General features: G+C 41.3%; 1 long non-coding RNA gene across 7 annotated transcripts in view; it reads right to left on the reverse strand.

The window, feature by feature from the left end:
- The window catches only part of LOC109269153 (uncharacterized), a 76,466-nt gene that overhangs the window by 23,911 nt on the left and 29,804 nt on the right, over window positions 1-22,751 (reverse strand). For 4 of the 7 annotated variants that reach the window (XR_008420644.1, XR_008420642.1, XR_008420638.1 and 1 more), the window contains exons 2-3: window positions 4,423-4,784; window positions 2,190-2,390 (exon numbers count right to left, since the gene is read on the reverse strand). This is a non-coding gene — a long non-coding RNA (uncharacterized LOC109269153). Of the gene's footprint in view, window positions 1-2,189; window positions 2,432-4,422; window positions 4,785-14,245; window positions 14,314-22,751 lie in introns of those variants that run through there. The other 3 variants (XR_008420639.1, XR_008420640.1, XR_008420643.1) reach the window with 3 other exon arrangements.

The raw sequence follows: 22,751 nt of genomic DNA on the forward strand, positions 1-22,751 counted from the left end.
CTGTCTTTATGTCAGTATCATACCCTTTTAATTATTATAGCTTTGGTGCTCACTTCGGCAGCACATATACTAATTATTATAGCTTTGTATGGAATTGGAGAAAATATTTGCAAACCACATACCTGATAAAATGTTAGTATCTAAAAATGTATAAGAAACTCCTACAACTGAATAGCAAATTGAAAAATAATAAATAATAATAATTTTAAAATTGCCGAAGGACTTGAATAAGCATTCCTCAAGACATGTAAATGGACAGCAGTTAGATCAAAAGGTGCTCACGAAAGACCATTCATCATCAGGGGAATGCAAGTCAAAACCAAAATGAGATATCACTTCCCATGGCTATTATCAAAGGAACGAAGATAAGTACTGGTGAGGATGTGGAGAAACTGGAACCCTCCTACACTATATGATGGGGCTGCTATGGAAAACAATATGGAGGTTCCACCAAAAATTTAAAGAAAATTTTTTAATTAGAAAAGAAACTTAAACACTACCACCCAACAAATTCCTCTTCTGAGTATTTAGCTAAAAGAACTGAAATCAGGATCTTGAAGAGGTATCTGCACCCCCATTATTCACAACAGCCAAAATATGGAAGCAATGCAAATGACCATCAATAGGCAAATGGATAAAGAAATGTGGTGTATACATATCATAGAATATTATTGAACCTTAAAAAAGAAGGCAATCTTGCCATTTGCAACAACATGGATGTTGTTGGAGAGCAAAGCCAGGTGAAATGAGCCAGTCACAGAGAGATGAGTAAAGCATGACTCCACTTATATGAAGTATCCAAAGTAGTTAAACTCCCAGGAGCAGAAAGTAGAATGGTGATTGCCAAGGTCTATGGGAAGAAGGAAATGGGGATTTGTTGGACTGATATAAAATTCAGTTATGCAAGATGGAGACTTGCTCGAGATCTGCTATTCACACAGTTGTACAACGTAGTGCCTATCCTTACCAATGTTGTGTTGTGCACTTCAAACTTTGTTAAGAAGGTAAGTCCCATGTTAACTGTTCTTGCCACCAAAACACACACACACACACACACACACACACACACACACACAAAACAAAGGGATAAAGGGAAACTTTTGGAGCTAACACATACGTCTGTTACTTTCATTGTGGTGCTGGATTCGTGGGTGTATGCCTATCTCCAAACTCATTAAACTCTATACATTTTATATGTGCAGCTCTCTGTGCATCAATGATGTCTCAATAAAGCTGTTCAAAAATAAAAGGAAAGTAAATCCGAGACAGGAGGAAAGGGCCCCTTTTCTAACCCACTAACTTAACTTATTAAAGGGAATTGGTTGCTTGCCCGGATGCCCTGATGAGCTCAGAGGATGAGAAAAGAGACAACTGACTGCAGTTTAATGAGAACAGAAACCCTAGCCCCGTGTTCCTAAGCAACAGGAGCTCATACATCTTCTTTCTGAAAGAGGCATTAAAAAGCCTCAGCAACCACTACCTCCTGTCTAGGTTAAAGTTTCAAAGTCATGGGAAAAAAATATGTGTTGCGATCCGGTGTCTCTGCCCTTGTATCAGTCAGGCACGGGCAGGGTATTGTGTGGACCCAGGTGTCTCTGCCTATGACACAGGGAGACCTAACAGAGCCACAGAGCAGATTCTAGAGGACGTCGTGTTTAAGACGACATCCTAAAGATGAGCCGGAGTTAATTAAGTGGAACTGGGGATAATGAACCGACAGGCATGCCTGGAAGAGTCGGTGCAACATTTTTCAGCTAGGAAAGCAATTGGTGTAATTAATGAAAGGTGCAGTTAGTAGGGAGGCATGAGCAAAGAGGGAGGAAGAGGGTGAGTACAAGATGAGACGGGAGAGAGCTAAAACTTTGGGACATTTAGCAAAACTGGAAGAATGAAAGCATACGATCCTTGATGATGGAATGTACAAAGAGAAGAGAATCTAGGACAGAAACTGAAGGAGCACTCGCACTTAAATGGCGGCTAGAAAAGGTTGAGAAGGCAAATTATACCAATAAAGCATCAAACAATATTAGATTAATAACTGAGTAAATGTGTAGCAATTACTAGTAACAATTCTGTGCGGTATGGAGGCAGGCTACCACACCAAGGGCTGCTTGGGTCCTAGTCCCCCTCTAATACTGGAGGTGCTTGGCTGCTCCTTCACAACGTGGAACCGGCAACCCCCCACTCACCTCCTGGCAGGTGAAGGCAGGGAGGGATCAGAGGTCGGCTGACGAATTTGCCCCTTTGACCACTAGGGGGTGATGTGGGTCTTCTTGTAAAATAACCTCCAATGCCTAAGGAGCAAGCATAGATCTTCCTCCATCTAAGAAGCTGTCGGATACTTTTGGTACCTCAGGTGAGGTACTTTCGGTGCTGGTTGGAAGAATATCCTGGTGATTTGCAGGATATTAGAAGCAGAAAATTTAAAAATCTGAAGTAAGTGGAGGTACGTACCATGAAAATAAATAAGTAAACCCAAAAGGAATAGTGTTCCAGTTTCCGCAGTATCATCATCAATGCAGCACTAATTAAAATCACAAGATTGCCCTACCAATACTCTGGTTTCTCTTCAGATCATATAACTCTCTTGCTTTTTACAAAAGATTGCCCCACCGATCACCCAATTATTTTATAACTTAATATAATGGGAAAGGCATAAATAAATAGACAAATTGAAAATAATAGGAAGACTTGGGGCACCTGGGTGGCTCAGTCAGTTAAGCGTTGGACTTCAGCTGAGGTTATGATCTCATGGCTTGTGGGTTCAAGCCCCATGTCAGGCTCTGTGCCAACAGTTCAGAGCCTGGAGCCTGCTTTGGATTCTGTGTCTCTGTCTCTCTCTGCCCCTCCCCCACTCGTGCTCTCTCTCTCAAAAATAAACATTTAAAAAAAGAAAATAATATGAAGATTAAATGCCTATAAGGCACTTAATATATGACAGCCATCATTGTGGGAATATAAGGGAATGATGGAATAGACAGTAAGTTATTCTAGAATAAGTGGTTATCCATGGAAGGGAAGATGAATTGAAACCCTTCTTTACAACATAAGCAAAAATAAGTTCTAGATGAATTAAACACTTAAATTAAAAATTCTAAATGCTCATTGTTTTGGTACATAAAATGGGAGTGTATCTTTATGAACTTAGGTTATGGGAGCAATTTTAATAAAAAATTTAAAAATGTATGCCCCCCCAAAAAAAAAGAATGATAGACTCTACCAAATTAAGAAATTCAACCAAAAAAAATCATAAAGAGAATGAAAACACAAGCCACAGATTGAGATATTAATGACATATATAACTGACAAAGGTTTGGTTCCCAGAATATACAAAGAACTGTTAAAAATAAATAATAGCTAGTCAACCACAAAGAAATATGAGCAAAGAGCCATTTACAGAAAACACTCATGGTCTAGAAATATGAAAAATATACTCAACTTCCTTAGCAATCAGAAAGATGCCAAATGGAAGTGTAGCGGGATCCATTTTAACCTGACAACATTAAAAGGATATTAACTACTCTTTAAGTCTTGGATGTGGAGAATTTGAAAACACTCACGAACTGTTGATGGGACCATTTATGTGGCTTGACTAATGTGGAAAGCATCTTGCCACATTATGTAAGTGACATGGACACTTTAAGGCTCAGTCTTCAATTCCCAGGTGTAGAGGAAATCCTGCACCGAGATATGCAGGAAAATGTACAAAAATGGAGCACTGTTTGTAGTAACATTAAAACATAGAACAAACGCTTATTCAAGAATGGATAATGAATTTTAGCAAATGAGTGGAATAGAGTAGAATGCTACATATTAGTAAAAACGAATTATCTAAAATCATATGCATCAACATAGATTAATACCACAGACTTAATGTTGAAGGAAAAAAGAACATGTCACAGAGAAAATATGAACAAAATGATCCCCCTGAGATAAATTTCAAAGACATACAACATTAAATAATCTGTAACGTATAGATGTTTACTTAAGTACTACAAATATGACGAAAGGCCAGAGAATAAAAATATAAACTAAAGGGCAATGGAGACCTGGACATGGTGAGAAAAACAATGACAACTGGAAGAATATAAATTCTTAATCGTAACCCATTTCCTAAGCTGATTGCCTCAGGCGAGAGTAGTCATTCTATTGTTTCCCTAGATGCATCACGCGTTTGTCATAAATATTGTTTTGTATAGTTCAACAATTTTTCATATAAAGTAACTGCTCAGCGATTGTGTAAGTGTGGCAAAACTATGATTGATATACACGACGCTATGTGATTCATTGCCTGAGATGAAAGGGAGAAGGCAAATTGACAAGTTAAAAAGCAAAGAAGTGAATAATGTGTAAGTGACTTTATAAAAAGTAGCAAAAGAACAGAGTCTGGGAAAAAGAAAATGAAAGCAGGTTGAAACTCACCCTAGTGGTTTTCAGCAGCTCTCCCTGCCCTCCCACGTCCTATGAAATATTTTGGACTCGTACACACAGTGGCTGTGAAGGCAACGGCAAGCGATCGCGTCACAAGGAGGTTCTGATGGGGACGGGGAAGCCTTAAAGCAAAGGCCGTGTGCCATTGCTTTTCCCCTGAGCCCACCATGTGCTTCAGACTTCTCTGCTGTGTGGCCCTTTTTTTCTGGGGAGCAGGTAAGCTTCTTGGATTCCGTTTCTGGACTTTCTCCCGTGGCTGTAATATCAGTCTGCCTCCTGGGCTTTTTCTCCAGTTTCTGTCTCTTTCCTCCACAGGCTCCATGGACACCCAGGTCACCCAGAGTCCTAGATACCTGGTCAGAGGGAAGAAACAGACAGCAAAGATGAATTGTATCCCTGTAAAAGGACACAGTTATGTTTATTGGTATCGACGAAAGCTGGAAGAGTTCAAGTTTTTGGTTTACTTACAGAATGAAAATATTCTTGATAAGATAGAGAAGTTTGAAGATCAGTTTTTGGCTCAATGCCCCAAAAACTCACCCTGCAGCCTGGAAATCAAGTCCACTGAGCCAGGGGATTCAGCCCTGTATTTCTGTGCGAGCAGCAAATCCACAGTGCTGAATGTCAGCTTTTCTTAGAACACAAACACATCATGGACCCAGCCCAGGAAATATGTGGTATATTAGGTAGGTAGGAACTAACAGAAACCCAGTGTGGAGGAGCATAAACCAGAAGGAAAAAACGGTAGACAGCAACTCTAGGTGAGCAGAAAGGGATGTTTAAAACAGCTGATGGGGACAGAAACCCAAGGAGAGAGAAGGAAAGTGTAAAAAAAGGGCTCAGATTCCCCACTTTGCAGGATATCTGGCAAAGAAAAGAAGGAAAGACCCAAGATACCTTTTTTCCCCATGAATCTGGTGGAGTTTTAACAATATCTATGAAAATATGTAATTCTGTGCTTTTACCTGGCAAAGGATAATGGGTAGGTCACCCGTCTTTCATGTGAACCCTGACCATTTGGGCCAACACATTTCTTTGAACCAGACCCAGAGACTTATTAGGGTTCATAACTCCTCACAGCTGTCCCTTCCCTAGAAACTTGGTAGGAAACTCAGTAACCCCCTCCTTCCAGAATACTACAATTATGCAACTTTTAAAAGCAACTTTCTTGGGGCATAACATACACACCATAAAATGTATCCATTTTAAGTATGGATTTCAAAACTTTCTGACCAATTTTGACACCCATGTGACCAGCACGACATTCAAGATATAGAACATTTCCTACTCCTCAAAACATTCCCCCAAACTCTTTCACTGAGGCCTTTGCTAATTTCTGTCAGCACCACTATGAATTTTTTTTATCAGACTCACCTTGCACGTATTTTGTTGAATTTTTCCTATTCATTTTAAAGAAATGTACTGTGAATGTGCTTTTTAATATTCATAAGAACTTTATTCAAATATTTTCCACCAAGATTTCACATTAGCCCAATTCAGTTTAGTCTTTGCATTTTCAACTGATGCCTCGCCGTAAGTACATTACGTAAAATACAGACCTTCTCGAGAAGACGGTCGATCACCAGCAGGTGTATGTGAGCTCACAATGTCAACCTCACCTCCTCTGTGAACCACTTAAGTATCAGTCCGCTCTGCTGTCAGGTAAAACATACTAGTTCAAACATATTGGTAAAAGTTGCGAAACTTCTGCAGAGTGCCCTCTAAGATGAGGTTTGGTGGTGGAAATACGCCGGGAGTTAAGAATAATAGAAGGGAGTGTTGTACCTGCAGCACGTGACTTGGAGTGGAGCTGGGGCGCCGCAGCCCTGCTGGTCCCGCCGGGAACCCTCTTCTTGTTCCCCTCAGGGGCCATTTTGTCAGGTCCTTGGTCCTGCAGCACAGGATCACCTTTCTCCTCACCTTCCTACCCAATCAGTTCAGTGTTCCTGGCTTTCAGTATCCAGATCAGCAATCTCTTCCTTTTGATTGGATTGTTTAGGCCACTTACTTTTAATAGAATTAATATATTTGAGTGAAAATGCCACATCTTGCTCTTGTTTCCTATGTGTTCCATTTACCCTATTTCTTCTTTCCCCTTCTAGGTAACCATTTTTATTTTTCTCCTGGCTTATTCTTTCACTGTTTTGAAAATATATAAACATCCCAATGCAAATGGGTGCAGCCACTCTGGAAAACAGTAGGGAGGTTCCTCAAAAAACTGAAAATAGAATTACCCTAGGACCCAGCAATTGCACTACTTGGTATTTATCCACGGGATACAGGTGTGCTGTTTCAAAGGGACACATTCACTCCCATGTTTATAGCAGCACTATCAACAATAGCCAAAGTACGGAAAGAGCCCAAATGTCCATCGATGGATGAATGGATAAAGAAGATGTGGTAGATAGATAGATAGATAGATGATAGATACAACACACAATGGAATATTACTCAGTGATCAAAAAAGAAGGAAATCTTGTAACAATGCGGATGGAACTAGAATGTATTATGCTAAGTGAAATAAGTCAGTTGGAGAAAGACAAATACATGATTTCACTCATATGTGGAATTTAAGAAATAAAACAGATGAATGTAGGGGAAGGGAAGGAAAAATAAGATAAAAACAGAGAGAGAGACAAACTCTAAGAGACTCTTAAATACAGAGAACAAACTGAGGGTTGCTGGAGGGGAAGTGGGTGGACAGATGGGCTAAATGGGCATGGGCATTAAGGAGGGCACTTGTCGGGATGAGCACTGGGTGTTCTATGTAAGTGATGAATTACTCAGTTCTACTCCTGAAACCATTATTACACTATATGTTAACTAACTTGTATTTAAATAAAAAATAAATCTAAAAATTTTTTTAAATTAAAAAAAATTATAAGAATAAAGAAAAAAATTTTTAAATAAGAAAATATATAAACATCCCAGATGGTGAAGTACCTCACTAAAGGCATGGAATGGGAACGGGTCATGGAATCTTTTGCAATATGGGAAAAGACGTTTAATAATACGACTTTTCATTATTTACTCCTTTGAGCTGCCTCTGAAACCTGACACAGCTTAGCAATGAATGTGACAAGGATCTTGAATGCACCAGAATGGTCTAAATTTGGTCAACAAGAAGACTATATATGTGTGTATATACACACACACACACACACACACACACACGCACATATATTACCATTCATTGGGATCTGACGTGTCTCAGAATTAGTTACGTTTGCTATTGTAAGAGGTTATTTTACAGTTTATACTGTGTAGATTTTTTGCTATTCCATTTTGGAGATATTATTTCCAGTTGCAGAGTTCCTTTGCATAAAGCCTCACTCTTCCATGCAAGAAACTATATCTCTATCACACTGTGTCACTGTCACTCTCTATTCCGGTAAGTTCCATCAAGAATCGTATAGACGTCGTGATAAAGAAGATGAGGAAGAGGAGGAGGAGGAAGGGGAGGTGGAAGGTAGCTGATATTGAAGACGGTACATAGAAAGCTAGATTATAGAAACTGTATCACATTCTCAGGACTAGAATACAACTACACTAAGTACCCATGATGGTCAAATTTAGGTCTGCAAATCAGTCTAAAGTAGTGGTTTACACTTTTTCTTCTTTTTTAAAAAAAAATCAGGACACTTTTGACAAATCTGAGACTTGTGGGCCAACTATTTCTGGGAATATATGAGCTTCCTAATGCTTCCTTCCACATATTGCAATGTGAATCATATCCTCTTTCAAAGCAATCATCCTGGGGCACCTGGATGGCTCAGTGGGTTAAGCATCTGACTTCAGCTCAGGTTATGATCTTGCTGTTCACAAGTTTGAGCCCCACATCGGGCTCTGTGCTAACAGCTCAGAGCCTGGAGCCTGCTTCGGATTCTGTGTCTCCCTCTCTCTGTGGCCCTCTCCTGCTCATGCTCGCTCTCTCTCTCAAAAATAAATGAAAAAATAAAAAAAAGCAGCAACCCTAATCTGTGACCTATGGACCTCCAAAGTGTGCATAGATGGGATTCAGGGAATCCATGAATTTGAATGGGATAAATGTTATCTTTATCTTCACTAACCTCTAACTAAACTATAGACCTTAGTTCATGATAGATACAGCTAATAAACATAGCACTGTTCACAGTACCTGGACAAAGGCAATAATAGAAATCATAGATATTTTGCATATATTACAGTTGGTATGAAAGTCATAGATATTTTTATACCTCATTACATAAAATAAATATCATTTACTCTTATTACTACTTTGAATAAGGGTAGTTTTCAATTCACCAGAATATATTTTTAATAACTTTTAAAGATGTCATATTAACATATCATAAATTTATTTTAAAATATTTTGATAACTGCATTTCAGAATAACTGGCTTCCTCCATAATACAATATATTCTATTTCGTGGGTTTAATACATTATTCTGAGAAGGGGTCCTTAGGATTCACTGGATGTCCAAAGGGGTCCATGTATGAATAAGGTTAAGAGTCTCTGCATGAGGAATGAGATCCTCAGCTTTGCAGATGTGATTGAGAACTTGAAGCCTAGACCTGGTCATTGGAGGCAATTCTTTCTCCGAGTTCTACACTCACTGCTGCACTTTCTGATGCTCCTAATTCTGTATCATTATACCACTGCCTTTCCCCTTCTCTCTCTCTCTCTCTCTCTCTCTCTCTCTCACACACACACACACACACACACACACACGGACAAACACACAGGCCTCTTTCTTCTAGGAGCAGGCAGCAACCATTTCTAAGCTTCATCATACAAGTGTCTTTTTAAAAATTTTTTAAAGTTTATTTATTTATTTTGAGAAAGAGAGAGGGCACACATAAGGGGAGAAGGGGCAGAGAGAATGAGCAACAGAATCCAAAGCAGGCACCGAGGCATCAATGTAGAGCCACATGTGGGACTCAGACTCACAAACTGTGATATCATGAACCTTACCTGAGATCAAGAGTTGGGCGCTTAGTTGACTGAGCCACCCTGGCACCCCAAAGTGTCTTTTTTTAAGTGTATTTATTTCTATGGAGAGAGAGTGAGAGAGAGCGCGAGTGCATGAGTAGGGGAGGGGCAGAGAGAGAGAGAGAGAGAGAGAGAGAGAGAGAGAATCCCAAGCAAGCCCTACACTGTCAGCGCAGAGTCTGGTGAGGGCCTCGAACCCAGAACAGCGAGATCATGAGGCAAAACCAAGAGTTGGACGCTTAACTGACTGAGCCACCCAGGTGCCCCATGAAATTGTCTTTTATTACAGATGACCTCAGACATAAAAATAAAGAAACCATTAATCTACCAAAATAATAGCATTTAAGAAATAATTAACCTGTTGGGGCGCCTGGGTGGCTCAGTCGGTTGGGTGGCCGACTTCAGCTCAGGTCATGATCTCGCTGTCCGTGAGTTCGAGCCCCGCGTCGGGCTCTGTGCTGACCGTGCAGAGCCTGGAGCCTGTTTCGGATTCTGTGTCTCCCTCTCTCTCTGACCCTCCCCCGTTCATGCTCTGTCTCTCTCTCTCTCTCAAAAATAAATAAACGTTAAAAAAAATTTTAAAAAAAAGAAATAATTAACCTGCAATTATTTATTTTCATTTATCTAAAACTCTCAAAAAGAAACTATGCTATGCAATGAATTTACATTAATTGCATGCATTTCAACTCAATACTGGAAACTGATATTTTAGTTAGCTAGCACAATTCTGTGTCAGTAAATGTCCGATTTTCTCTGACATAGTACTAATTCCACAAATCCCATGGATTACAACAACAGGTCCAGAGAATAATAATAGCAAACGCAAATATGGTGCTTATTCTGTATGAAGAACTATCCTAAATTCCTTATTTATATAAAGTTCACAACAACTTTTGAAGTAGGTACTCATGATACCCATCTTACCAATAAGAAAATAAAATTACAGGGAAGCACGAGACTTGTCCACCTTTAGGTAACTACTAAATGTCCGGACCAGGACGCAAGCCCAGGCCCTAGTCCGGGCCCCAGGGGAGGGTGGGCTTAGGACCCTTTGCTATCACCAAAATCACTCAAGGAGTCTGTGCTCCATCTACCGTATCAATTATAATAAATACAGAGGATGGGCAGAATTGGCTTTATCTTATAACCACGAACAATTCGAACATGTTCTTGTATCTGCAACAGTATTGACAGGAACAGGGCAGTTGATAGACAAGCAATAGACTCTGAAAATTGCAGGCATTTCTTTTCCAAGCTCTCGTCACAGCGAGCGCAGAGGCACGGGGTGTATCGGGTGTGACTGACCGGGAAACGGGGAACCTGGTCCTCTCACCACTCGGGATCTTGTCCCTTTAGAAGGGATATAAAGAGCTGCGTAGGCAGAAGACGCAAGTGACTTGATCTCTGAGCCTTACTGTACCCATCTGCAAAATGAGCTTTGACAGTCATTCATCTTCTAGCGGTGATAACTTCTGCATACTAAGTCAGGGGGAGCCCTATGTTCTAGTCCCCTCCCTTGGGCTCTCTCAGTCCGTGTCTAGACCTTCACAAAGACTCTACCCCTGTCATGGGCAGCTGCGCCCTCTGCTACGTGGCCCTATTTCTCCTGGGAAGAGGTGAGCCCAACACCCAGTCAGCAAATTCCTATCCTGGGTGTGCAGCCCCCCACTTGGCTACCTTGCTTACCTTGCTCTTACGATAGCATTGGGCCCCCCCTTCTGGACATTATCCTCAGCCTTTGTAGCCTTTCCCCCACAGGACCCACGCATGCTGAAATCTACCAGACGCCAGCAGTCCTGCTCAGCAGGGCTGGGCGCCATGTGACCCTGGAGCGTAAACAGAACTTGCGATACAATGCAATGGACTGGTACTGGCAGGACCCAGGCCGAGGTCTGAGGCTGATTTACCACTCAACGGTTGAAAAAGATGTTCAGAGGGGAGACGTAACTGAAGGCCACAGTGTCTCTCGAGAGGAGAAGGCGCTACTTCCTCTCACTTCCTCTCACTGTGAAGCTGGCGCACACCAGCCAAACAGGCTTGTACCTCTGTTCTGGAACCGCACCACAGTGGAGCACAGCCACTGGCCACCTGCACGCACACCTGCTGCAGCCCGTGGCCCCACTGTTGTAATCTTTCTAAACTCCCCCTCTGCCGAGTAGCCTTCCTGCACTCTCTGGATTCTTTTTTTTTTTTTTTTTTTTTTGCAATTTTTAAAAAAATTTTTCTTAATCCTTATTTATCGTTGAGAGACAGGGAGACAGAGCACAAGTGGGGGAGGGACAGAGAGAGAGGGAGACACAGAACCCGAAGCAGGATCCAGGCTCTGAGCTGTCAGCCTAGACTCAGGGCTTGAACTCACAAACCCTGAGGTCATGACCTGAGCCAAAGTCAGACACTTAACTGACTGAACCACCCAGGCACCCTCTCTCTGGATTCTTAATCAAGCACTCAAGAGAACAGACCCAGGGGATACACTTAATTCTGTGCGCCTCCCGGGTTTTAATCACTCCTTTTACATTTATCTGTGTCTTTTCTTGAGATGTTACTGTGCCCGGTTCCCTTTCTGAATGCAAAGGATACAAAATTGAATAGAAACACATCCTTTCTGCCAGGAGCTAATAGTCTAGGAAGAGAGTAATTAGAATAGAATAGAATAGAATAGAATAGAGGGGTGGTATTGGGAGGTCATGAGGTCTGGGAGGGAAAACCAAGAGATTTCAAAGACGCTGGCAATATTTTATTTCCGGAGTGGGGTTATTTGTTCAAGTGCTTATTGTATTGGTATGTTATCAAATTATTGGATATATATTCAATATCAGTGTTTTAATGTGGAGAAAACAACCTCATTGAACAATTGAAGGAGAAAGGAGAAGCCTATGGAAAGGTATACATTAAGCTGTTAACATTACTTCCCTAGAATGGGGATGGGGAGGAAGGAAGGAAGAAAATAAGCAAAAATAGATCACAAGAAAAGAAGTGTACTACTTAAATCAAAGGTTGATAGAAAAATCAGAGAAGAAAATGAGAGGTTATCTCACAATAAATGAACAAGCCAAAACATACCAAAAATATCAAGAAGGTGAAATATTCTGCAAAGCAGTGTTTAGCCTCAGAATCACAAAAACAACAGTAACGAAAGGGGCCTGTATTAAATGGAAAGATAATTAGATAATTAATCATCAAAAGCAATGCCCAGTCCTGGGTTAGAAACTGTGTTTAAATCCATGTAAAAGGGTTTTTTCAAACAGCTGCTAAACTCTGAATAAAAATTGGGTAGTAGATAAAATTAAAATGCATCGATAGTGAAAGATGATGATTATGAAAATTATATTAAGTTAATACAATTTTTTTAAAGGTTATAAAACAGTGTTCACAGAATGACATACTTTTTATCAAAGAGAATGTACACATGCACGCAGAGTGGGGGAGGAAAGGAGAGATCTGGAAACACCATCACTAAGGTGTTAACAGGCATCATCTTTGGCAGTCATGTGGTTTTATCTTTATTTTCTAACTTTCTAAAAAATAGTGAGAGGCTAAGAGAAAAATTACCAGGTGTACTCACAACTGCAAAGAAAAGATCTTTCCCTTCCCCCGCCGTTCCCGAAACCACCCAGGGGTGCCCGGTCGTAGTCTGACATAAAGGCGGGAACCAATCAAGTTCTGCTGAATGGTTTGAAATAAAGGCGGGAACCAATCAAGTTCTGCTGAGCGTTCAAATTTAAATGTCAACCTATAACAACTCTGTAACCTCAAAAAAATCCCTAACTTGTTTGTGCCTGTCTATAAAAGAAGCTGTAAGATCCTTGCTCGGGGCCTCTTGCGTCACCGGCAACGAGCGCGCGGAGGACCGGGTTCGAACCTGCAATAAACGACCCTTGCCGCTTGGCTTTGGCTCTGGACTCTGGTGGTTTGTTTTCGGGGGGTCTCTCGAATCGGGGCATATCAATAGATGTTGTTTCTGTTGGCAAAACTAGATATAAAATTTTTTTTAAGTGAATATTTCTAGGGGCTCCTGGGTGGCTCAGTCAGTGGAGCGTCCAACTCTTGATTTCAGCTCAGATCATGATCCCACAGTAGTGGGATGGAGCCCCTCGTCGGGCTCTGTGCTGAGCCGGAAACTGCTTGGGATTCTCTCTCTCTCTCTCTCTCTCTCTCTCTCTCCCCCTGTGCCCCTCTTCTCCTGCTTGCACTCTCTCTCTCTCTCTAAAAAAAGAAAAAAAGACAAAGAGTAAATAAAATGAATATTTCTAAATGAATAAAACACAAACTGGGTGTATTTAATGAGCTGGGATAAAAGCTTTCCTTCCAATGTCATGATGTGTTTTAGCTCATTGACACGAAGCAGTTTCATGATGATTATGAGTCTGCAAAGCAATCACGTCACAGGAAGGTTCTTGATGGAGCCTGAAAAAGCCTCATCCTTTTGCTACTCTGATGCCACCATGGGCTCAGGGCTCCTCTGCTGTGCAGCCCTTTGTCACCTGCGAGCCAGTGAGTCCTGAGCACAAAAGAAAAATCCAGTTCCCGCTTGTCGACTCCCAGCCCCAAGCTCTTCCCTCACAGGATCCCTCCTGGGCTTTGTCTACAGCTTCTGTGTCTTCTTCTTAAAGGCTGTCTTGATGCCAAAGTCACCCAGACTCCAGGACATCTGGTCAAAGGCAAAGGACAGAAAACAAGGATGGATTGTATCCCCGAAAAAGGACATACTTTTGTTTACCGATATCAACAGACCCAGAAAAAAAAGTTTAAGTTTTTTAATTTACTTTCAGAACAATCAAGTGCTTACTCAAATCGACTTGCTCAAGGAGCGATTCTCAGCTAAATGTCCCCCAAACTCACCCTGCAGCCTGGAAACCCGGTCCTCTGAACCCGGAGGCTCAGCGCTGTACTTCTGCGGCTATCGCAGAGCGCGGAAGTGTTAGCTCCTCTTAGTGCACAAACTCGTCATGGACCCCACTCAGGAAGCGGCTGGCAAATTTGGTTGAAAGGAAGCAACAAGTCAACTGGAGCTAGCCTAAGCCACAGAGGCTTTAATACGAGGCTAAAAGATGTTCAGCAGCCATCAAGGAGTGATGGACAATTGTGGAAAAAAATACCACTTGGGCCAGGGGCTGGAATGACTGCCTCTCGGGGCTCACTTTTCTTCTTGTTTCGTCCACTTCATGTTCTTCTCTCCCTGTGTTCTGTCTTTCTCTTTTCTTCCAGTCCTCCCGGTGGAAGGTGATGATGAGATGGTAACTGAAGGTCACGAGTTCAGTTGTCATCATTCCACTGCAATGCTACTGACCAGCTCACCTCATTCTAAACCTGGGGTCAGATCCAGGGGAAACAATAACCTGGTCATGATCCAACCATGAGCCTTCTCCTAGAGCATTCAACCTTTACCACGTGTGCATGCACGCATGTATTTAAAATCATGTAAATCTTTATTATGCATGCAATTCTGCCTTTTAGATTTTCCCCACTCAGCTCAGGTGAGTGAAACGCTTCATTCTTCTGTATGTACGTGTAGTCTGTTGCTTCTAAGTGAGTTACAGCGCTCCATGCCTGTTTCTCCGGGAAGACCCAGTTTTCCTCTGATGTCATGCCAGCTTTGAGTATGCTTGTATACAACCCTTCCTGGACCTGTAGGATCATTTTATAGGATTGTACACCCAGAATCATGACTGCTGAGACATCGAGTACCATTTGTGTACATTATTTTCTGTATCTAGATACCATCAGAGGGCCCTGCAGGTTGGTGTATGAGTCTCAAATCTCACTTAAAAGTACATAAAGCTTCCCATATCCCCCACCCTCTTATGGTGTTATCCAGTTGTCTAGATTATTGCAGTCTAAGAAGGTAAAGAGATTCCAATCTCTCATCCACCCCCTTTCTCCTAGAACACCATCAGTGCTTACCTTAAAAATGCAGATGACAATTTAAGAAAAATAAATAAAACCAATAATTTAATAGGAAGAGAGAGAGAAGTTACTTTACACTCCTATACTATCAACTGGCAACAATCTAGAAAGCTGGATGATGGTCTCTCCCTCCCCACTTCTCCCATTTCCATTTTTTCTGACTGCTAATGAATTTGAGCCCTTCCTCATTAGATGGTGGTCCTGGATTTCTGTTCTCGAAATGGTCTATTTGTATTCTTAGGCCATTTCTCTACTGAGAGTTCTGTATTTTTCTCAAAGGTTTGTAGATATCAGTCCCTTTTTTATTTTAGAATAAAGCTGAAATATCGCCTCCCTATATGGTGCACCCCTGTCTCAAACTTCAAAGAGCCAGTAGGTATGGAGAGAAACAGGTGGGTATCCTCTGAGCAGGTGCACGTTACCTCCATTACATGAAAGACACCGCTATTTCTCCCCCATTGTTACTCCCATCATTGGGTATCACACAAACATTTCCAACCACTGCTGCCCCCCACACCGCTTACCACCCATCAACAACCTCATTTCATCCAGAAATGAAAAGAAAATGCTTCAATCCATTCGGCTATGCTTTTTGCCCCCTGGAGTAAACCAAATGAATTTTTCTCCCTCTTTTTCTAACCGGATTCTGCTGGCTGGTTACAGCAAGGAGCAGTAAAAATTCACACATTTTTCTTAAAGACTTAACATTTGTCCTCAGATTGTCTATTTCAGGACCAAATGCCATCCAGGGCAATCACCAATTTCATTGAGCTCTTGATATGATAGCTGATTCACATTAATTTCACCATTTTAAGTCACTGAGACATAAAAAGATTGGGAATTTTTTAGTTACATTGCATGGAATTTTAGTCTCTGGGGAAGAGAGAAGAGTAAAAAGAGAGACACGATACGTGTATTTCAAATAACATGTATAGTTATGGCAAATAGATTTTTTTTTTTTTTTTACCAAAAACATGAGAATGTTATATGCTCTGTGGGGAGAACTTTTTCTTTGGACAAATTAAAACAAATTCCTGAGGAATAAACTTAGGGAAACAAATTTTAAGTGATACCCGGAAAACTATCAGCATTTACTATAAAGATGGATATAATCATTTAAGAAAAGGGGACACCTGGGTGGCTCAATCGATTAAGCATCTGACTTCAGCTCATGTCATGATCTCACAGTTTGTGGCTTCAAGCCCCACACTGGGCTCTGTGCTGACAGCTCAGGGCCTGGAGCCTGCTTTGGATTCTGTGTCTCCCTCTCTCTTTCTGCTCCTACCCCACTTGTGCCCCGCCCCTCAAAAAAAAAAACATTAAAAAAAATCACACAAAGGAAAATATTAAAAATAATAATAATTTAAGAAAAGGATCAAACCAACAATTTAACAAGGAATGAGAAAATATGAATATAAAAAGTCTCATGTAAATTTGGAAATAAATAATACTTATGAAAATTGTTTAAGAACCCTTAAATGATGAATTTTGTTATCCAGTTTGATCAAGAACCCTATCAGAGGGTTACTCTTACAAACTTCTTATAATAGTGTCAGCTTGACAAGAGGATCAGAACCTTAAAAGTGCAATAAACACTGTCATAATTATATGACCTTAATGAGAATAACAGGAATTTGGCTTCAAGTCAGAACAGACAGTTGTTACCATACTTGCCTACATCTAGAAGCTACTGTAAAGCTTGATGGAATTTTTTAAGGCAGCTCTCAGGCATCAGACAGCAGGCAGTGGAGGGCCATCATCACAGAGAGGAGGGAAGATGAAAGGGGGTGTCATGATTGCCCCAGATCTGTGCATTGGAACAGCTTCTAAACTGCAGCACGAGAGATGGAACCCAAGCAGAGCAACATCAGGGAGACAGAGAGCAGAGTTCAGGGCTGAGCTGCTGTAGGGAAGGAAAATGGCAGACAAAGGGCTCCAATATTGCCCAGGGGTCAAACACCAAATAGCAGACACTTAGAGAGCCTCAGTGAAGCCTGACAGAGAGCAGGGCTGGAGATTCTGGCTGCCACACAGCCCAGGGGTCCATGTGAATCCTGACCAGCCAGAGAGGAGCGAGCCCACTGAATCCCCTGGGAATACACTTGGCACCTCAAGTCTGGGGGTCACACTTCAAGAAGGGGGCCACCCAGGTCCAAGAGCAAGAGCCATTCTACAACTGCCCTAACAAACTTCAACAAGCCTCCCTGGGAGCTAGCTGATCTGTCAATAAATTAAATGGCTTCTAGAGAAAAATCGCACAGCACTCGCTAAGTAAAGGCAGGAAGAAAGGAAGAAAGAAAGGAGAAAGAAAAATCTAGACTCTCAACCATGCAGCATGCACAATTTCAGTCATGCAATGAAAAAGTACTAGACATGGAAAGAAATGGGAAAATATCCCCCATACATAGGGGGAAATGGGCAATGGAAACCAACCCTGAAATAACACAGAAATTTCAGACAAGAAATTTTAAATAATTATTATTATAGAAATATGTTCCAGGATTTACAGGAAACTGTGTTCATAATTTGATCAATTGATAAAAGTGATTAACCCATAGCAGTCAAGACAAAAGGGGGAAAGACACAAATTCCCATATCAATGATGAAAAAGAGAATATCTCCATAAACACAACAGACCTTAAAATAATGGGATATCATATATAAGTATTACAACTAGACGAAATTACTTGAAAAACACAAACTTACCAAACTGATTCAGGGTGGAATTAGAAATGTAAAGAAATTGAATTACTTATCAAAAACATCCCCTCAAAGGAAACTACAGACCCAGATTCATTTCTTGGTGAACTCTGGTAAACATTTAAGGGGGAAAAAAATCATGCCAACTTTACAGAAACTTTTTTTAGAAAATAAACTAAACTAGAACTACGAGTTTAGAACTACTTCACAACTCATTATGTGAAGCTAGCAAAAACCTGATGCCAAAATCTGGCAAAGATATCGCAGAACAATATTTTTATGACCGTAGATGAAAAAAATCCTTTTCAACATATTAACAAATCAAATCCAAATGCATATACATATGGATGTGTGTGCATATGTGTATATCCATATATAGTGGTAATACATCATGACCAAGTAGGTTTATTGTAGGAGAATTATTAGCAGAATAATGAAGAATAATCATTTGATCATCTTTTTTTTTATTTTTTTTTAATGTTTATTTTTTGAGAGAGACAGAGCATGAATGATGGAGAGGCAGAAAGAGAGGGAGACACTGAAGCTGAAACAGGATCCAGGCTCTGAGCTGTCAGCACGGAGCCTGTTGCGGGGCTCAAACTCATGAACTGTGAGATCATGACCTGAGTCAAAGTCAACGCTTAACCCACCGAGTCACCCAGGCGCCCTTCATTTGATCATCTTAATAGATGCTGAGAAAAATTTGACAAAATCCAGTACTCGTTCAAAGTAAGCACTCTGATCAAACTGGTAAACAGAATTTTCCCAGTCTGTTGGAGGTGATCAACAAAGAACACACAGCGAACGTCCTGTTTAATGGTTAATATTGAACACTTTCCTCTTGTGGTTGGATTACGCTATGATGTTTACTCTCACCACTTTTCTTCAACATTAGATTGGAGGTCTTAACCAGACCTTGTGACAAGTGAAAAAAAAATAAGAGAAAAAAATAAAAAGTCCTAACTATTGTAAAGGAATAAATAAAATTATGATTATTTTCAGTTCACATGGTTGTGTATATTAAAAACATTAGGAACTCAATAAACAACAGCTAGAAATAATTAGTGAATGTAGCAAGATAAGACACATGGTCAATATAAAAAAAATCAAGTGTTTTTATGCTAATCGCAAACAATTGAAAAAGAAATGTTAGGAGACAATACCATATACGATAGTAAGGATAACAGGAATAAATGTAACAAAAGATGTTCAGTGAACAACTACAAAACATCACAAAGTGAAATTAAAGAAAATATTAAAAATGGAAAGATGTATCATGTCTATGGATTGGAAATTTCAGTGCATTAAGATAGCAGTTTTTGCAACAAATAACATTGGAACAATTGGATGATCATGTAAAATGAAATATACTTGACTGATACCTCATCCCGTAAACAAAAGTCAATTTGAGATGGGTCATAGACCTAGTATAAAAGCTGTAATTACAAACCTTCTGGAAGAAAACAGGAAAACATCTTTGTGAGTTTTCTTACAACACAGAAAGCACTAACCAGTAGTAAAAATTCTTTGTGCCCAAGGATATATCTACAGATCAATAATTCACAAATGAGAAGAGAGCTTCCAGTGTCCCTAGGATCACACCCAGGAACACACAGCACGTTGTGAAAAGCAGGGTGTGGGCGGAGACTGAGAGATGTGTGCTCTGCCTGTGGTGAGGGATGGGTCAGAGTAGAAGTGGGTTGTAAATAAGATCTAAGAATCATAAGAGCCATCCCAGAGGAGGGGGGATACTGGTCCGTGCCATCAAGGACCGTCTGGGTTGTGCAGAAATTGGAGTGTCTTTTTTAATTCTGTTCCCACCCAATTAATGATGGGTGATGGTCGTTCACTGATGATGGTCGTTCACTCCTCCTCTGGCACAGATTCTGGTCCCAGTACGATGTATGTTTCTCTTCTCCTTGTCACGCGTCTGCACACTTCGCCCGTCAGACTCCACTAGCCCTCAACAGACAGGACCCCCGAAAACAGTTTACATTCACCTCCCAAATCTCTCCCACTCCAGTCACTGCCCACAGCAGGTTGGGGGGGGGGGCAGCAAAGCAGCATGTTTATGTTAAGAATTGCAGATTCAGGTGATGATTTTCCCACTAAGGACAAACCCAAATGACAATCGTTCTTACAATTGTCCTGTTTCTTTTAATCAAGCCCCTGGATAAGCAATTTATTGGGGGGGGGGGAAACCCCAAGTTTCTATGGATATGATTAATGAAGAACTCTATCCAGAAAGAGAGAGAAGGGAGAGAACACTGGAATATGTCATAGAGAATGTGTACTCTGGCTGCAAAATGTGCCTGCATACTCCTGAATAAAGCAATGAGTATTCAAAATAACAGGAGAGAGAGAGAAATGGTGGCAAATGAACAAGAGAGGCCATGAGTTGGTAATTATTGAAGCCAGGTCACGTGGGGGTACGGGGAGGCTCATTGTATCATGACAGCATCTGTTTTATACATGTTATAAATTTTCGTAATCAAAAGAGAAGCTATTAAAAAGGAGACGTTCCTGATGTGATATACAGCCGAACCGATTAGTGTAGGAGGCTCTGGTATATCCCTGGATAAGGAACAAGGAGAGGCACAGACCTGGAGGGGCAAAGAAGATTAACCGATCACATCAATATTTCACATGATCTTTGTGGTTGTGCTGTCTTTGTTTTGTTTTTATTTTTAGTATGAAATTTATTGTCAAATTGGTTTCCGTACAACACCCAGTGCTCATCCCAACAGGCGCCAACCTCAATGCCCGTGGTTGTGCTGTCGTTGTACTTTGTCGTAATGAAATACTGAAGACTTTCCTCCTAAAGTCAGGAACAATTTATGTTGAGCTAAAATTACCTCTTCACGGAACTCTTTTCAGTTCATTCAAATGTGAGGGAAGGTGCTAAGTATTCTCTAAAGCGTATACCCACATTAAGAGAATACCTTCCTACAATTAGCCTGTATTTTCCATAAAGATCTGTGCCCAGGAAACATTGACCAGAACAAGAGCATCACTGAAGAGCAATGTAAATTTGGACCCAAGTTAATAGTGCTGGTCCCCTAGGAAAAGACAAAACTCTCAAACTTTATGGTGAATATGTTCAAATTGCATAGCCTACCTAGACCTGAGTGAGAAAAAAAATGAATAAATGCAGAAAAGAAAGAAAGAAAGAAAGAAAGAAAGAAAGAAAGAAAGAAAGAAAGAAAGGTTACAGTGTCACAACCTCCACAGGAACTAGTTTCTCTTTATGTGAAAGGAATCTGGATTTACTCCATAGCCTATTCAACAGGGATGAGGGCACGCCCTTGAGCTACTGAAATAGCTAAGGCGTGGGAAGAAGAAGAGACTAGTCTCTGGTCGGTGGCAGAGAAGAAGGAGGAAGAGAAGAGGGGGGAGTTGAAGAGTTTCAACATCCTCTGGTAGGACCCCCAGTAAGTAAACCAAGGCACCACCTGCCTGAGTAATAAGGGAGCGAAGGTAAGGCCCGGTGGGGAAAGGGGTGTGGCTGCATCTTTCTCCAAGGCCAGATAAGCTGTGAGGGGCAAGGACATCACTGACCGAATTTTTCCCATTTCCTATCTCAGTGCCCTGTTTCCCCAACACTCCAAGTTGGAAAGGCCTCCATCTTGCCTCTCCCCACCATGGACCTCTTCTTGCTCCTGTGCTGTGTGGCCTTTTGTCTCTTGGGAACAGGTGAGTTTGGGAAACATAGGGAAGTCCTTACATCTCCCAGGTCCTGGCTGAAGCTTTTCCCTTGAGCCTGTGGCAAGAGGACCCTTCCTGAGCTCTGGCTCCAGTTTCTGTCTTGTTTTCTCACAGGCTCCGTGGATGCTGGCATTACCCAGACCCCAAGGAATGGGATTATAGAGACAGGAAAGAGCATTGTACTGGAGTGTTCTCAGACTATGGATCATGCCTATATGTACTGGTATCGACAAGACCCAGAACTGAGGTTACAGCTGGTCTACTTATCCTACGGTACCAACAATATTAACAAAGGAGAGGTCTCCAATGGGTACAGTGCCTCTCGAAAGGAGCGAGAGAAATTCTCCCTGTTCCTAGAGACTGCCATTCCCAAACAGACAGCTCTTTACTTCTGTGCCACCAGAGACTTTCACAGTGCTTCTTGGCCACCTGCTTTCTATACAGAAAGACAGGCACATTTACTCAGAGGAGCACAGAAGGCTTCCCCCATGTGAGATGTGGGGATCTTTAGAGGTCTCAGTAGTTCTATGCTCCATGTGCCTCAATCTGAGCTTGAGGCCACATTAGATCAATGTCCCTAGGCCATGGGGTGACTGAAACCACAGGCTGGACTGAACCTATCTCCCTGCCCACTGACCCTCTTTATGTATTCTAGTGGGGCTAGCCCAATAGTGTCATTCTAGAATAAACCTGACATTTGTCAATACCACCATGATTTTCTGTTTTTCTTTTTCTTTTACTTTGGGGTGTGGTGGGGAGAGGAAGAGGGAGAGGGAGAAGAAGAGGGAGGGGGGGAGGGAGGGAGGGAGGGAGAGAGAGAGAGAGAGAGAGAGAGAGAACCCTAGGCAAGCTCCATGCTTAACAAGGAGCCTGATGCAGGGTTCAATCCCACGACGCTGGGATCATAACCTGAGCTGAAATCAAGAGTTGTACGCTCAACCAACTGAGCCACCCAGGTGCCCCCACCATGATTTTCAATAAGAACATCTCTTATTAGCTCAAACACAATGTGGTTTTTCATGGTTCTTTTGCCTTT

Source organism: Panthera pardus, unplaced genomic scaffold (assembly GCF_024362965.1).
Source record: "Panthera pardus isolate Hobbes unplaced genomic scaffold, ASM2436296v1 HiC_scaffold_8, whole genome shotgun sequence".
Classification (NCBI taxonomy): Eukaryota; Metazoa; Chordata; class Mammalia; order Carnivora; family Felidae; genus Panthera; species Panthera pardus.